Source organism: Geospiza fortis, unplaced genomic scaffold (assembly GCF_000277835.1).
Source record: "Geospiza fortis unplaced genomic scaffold, GeoFor_1.0 scaffold72, whole genome shotgun sequence".
Classification (NCBI taxonomy): domain Eukaryota; kingdom Metazoa; phylum Chordata; class Aves; order Passeriformes; family Thraupidae; genus Geospiza; species Geospiza fortis.
The window spans coordinates 2,071,904-2,074,134 of NW_005054338.1; the positions used below are offsets into that span (position 1 = coordinate 2,071,904).

The 2,231-nt window shown below is 41.4% G+C and overlaps 1 protein-coding gene across 1 annotated transcript in view; it reads left to right on the forward strand.

The window, feature by feature from the left end:
- Positions 1-631: 631 nt before the first annotated feature.
- Positions 632-2,231, forward strand: part of CRYBG3 (crystallin beta-gamma domain containing 3) — a 67,282-nt gene continuing 65,682 nt past the window's right edge. The window contains exon 1 of the mRNA XM_031058135.1: positions 632-704. The gene's annotated coding sequence lies outside the window, so the exon portion shown is untranslated. The remainder of the gene's footprint in view (positions 705-2,231) is intronic.

Sequence of the window (2,231 nt, forward strand, 5' to 3'; positions counted from 1 at the left end):
AGAAAATTTGAATGAATTTGGTGAATTTCCCATAAGGACACATGTGATTTTGGGCTTCTGACTTTTAAAATGGAACAGCAGGCATTGTCTTGGTAATAAACACATACCTGTTGTCCCCTTTCTAAAATTCCTTCTGCATTTGCCTGGGCCATTGGGCATGTTCAGTGAAGAACTGCTCAATGCCGTGGCTGTGATTTGGGATGATTCCACCTGCCAGCAGTACATTCCTCTTGCTCACAGGCTTCAGAATGGGGTGTGCCTTGGAGCTGCCAGGTGTGCCAGGTGGTCCTGTGGCAATGAATGCTGCTGTGGTACATCAGTGCTCAATTACAGTTGAAAATTAATACACAGGCATGGAAATCTTGTTATTTTTCAGCTGAAAGAGCTGAAATGGTGTGTGAGTGCTTGAGTTCAAAAACCTCTGTATGAGATGAAAGAGTCATTATGGTTCTGTCTTCGACTTTTTGGAGCTTGGTTTTTTCAGTTACAGTATCTGCAGAGTATGTAGTACAGTTTTGGAAAATATGTTTTTCTGTCCTTTCTTGCATTTAAATTAAATATGTTGGCTCTTGAGAGGATTTGAATAATGCAAGTACTCAGCGTTACACAATATTTTGTTTTTCAGTTCTGAAAACAAAGGGAGCGCAGCCATAAATTCAAAGAGCAGCCAAAAGGAAAGCACAGCTCTGCCTGCACTTTTGAAGGTAAGATTTTTATTGACTAATATTTATTTTAGGTAGAACCTGCCACCTCTACTTGTGACTATTTGTTAGAGTTCTGATGTTGGATGCACTCTTGTACTGCAGTGTGACACCTGATTGCCATAGTCTGGGTTAGGGTCCACTATGCCAGGGTTCTAATGGACATGCTGAAGACAGACAAACTATTTGTGCTTCACATTCTTTAAACAAAATCCACGTATTTACAGGAAAGAACTGGGGCTTCAGTGCTAATTCCACATGCAGCTTGCCAGTGAAGAAGAAAACTAATATTTTTATGAAACCATGTTTTCAGGCATTGCTCTAAAGTACCTTTTCTGTATAATTTATGAATATCTAACCAGCAAGTCTGTGCTTGCCTGAAGGTCTGCTGGTTGCCAGCCAGAGCGCTGTAAGATCTTTGTGCCGAGATTTGTCTGTACGTTGGGTGCTCCTCACCAGTTACCCATGTTAATCATGCTTGTCTTGTCCTGTAAGTGTTGTACTGCAAGAAAAGGACATGTTCCTCTGTGATCAGGGCTTTCTCCTGTGGCACTAGACACACCTCTAAAGTTGTGCTTAGATTCAGCCAAATATCATAAATAATTATGTACAGGACAGGTGATGACTGCTGTCACATCGTGCCCTGCACTGAGCCGTTCTAGTGATCCAGTCACTAAGCAATTTTGCTTGAATTTTTGGGTTTTTTTCTGTCTTATCTCAGTGCAGTGCAGATAATATCATGGCTGCTTCCCCAAAAGAGGCTTGGCTAGTCTGCTGGATTTATTTGTAGGCTTCCTAGCACACTTAATCTGAGATTTCTATCCCATGTTGCATTTATTGAGCACTCATGGTGTGTGGAAAAGAAAGTGCTCACCTTCTGCAGGGCCTGCAGTCCCTGTGTAGTTGCACCCTCAGTATCTAGGGACCATTTGTTTGGGCTTCACCGAAGTTGGAGACTTAGCAGTTGCCTCTGTAAAGACCCCAGCAGGGTTATTTGCTCAATAAAATTCCGTTTTTGACTGGTTTGTCTACAGCAAGGTGGGAAACAATGTTTGTTCAGAAGCCGGGTGGATTCAAGCCAACTCTGTCAGTTCAGAGCTCCTGGAAAATGCCACTGCATGGCTTCCTATTACCATAAATCATTGATGTTATGCCTTGGAATGCAGGCAGAAATGTTTCTGATAAACCAGACAGGACTCTATCTACTATAATGGAAGAAAATTTTCTCAGTTTTAAAAAAATCTCATTTTTTCGTGTCAGATCACTGAAAAATTCCAAATCAGATTTTCCTTTGGAGGACGGTCCACCTCAGGACAGGCCTGAGGAAGGGGAAGCATTCAGGGCTCAGCACTAGGAGTTGTTTAAAATGAAGTATGAATAGGGCTAGGTCTCAAGGAAAATGCAGGATGTGTAGGCGGAACAAAGCAAGCATAGCAAGTTTAAGTTACCTAGGTGTATTTCTTTCTTGCCAAAAACTAAATCTGATTAATTTTTTTTTAATTTACAAAAGCCACAATTCCAAATCTTTCC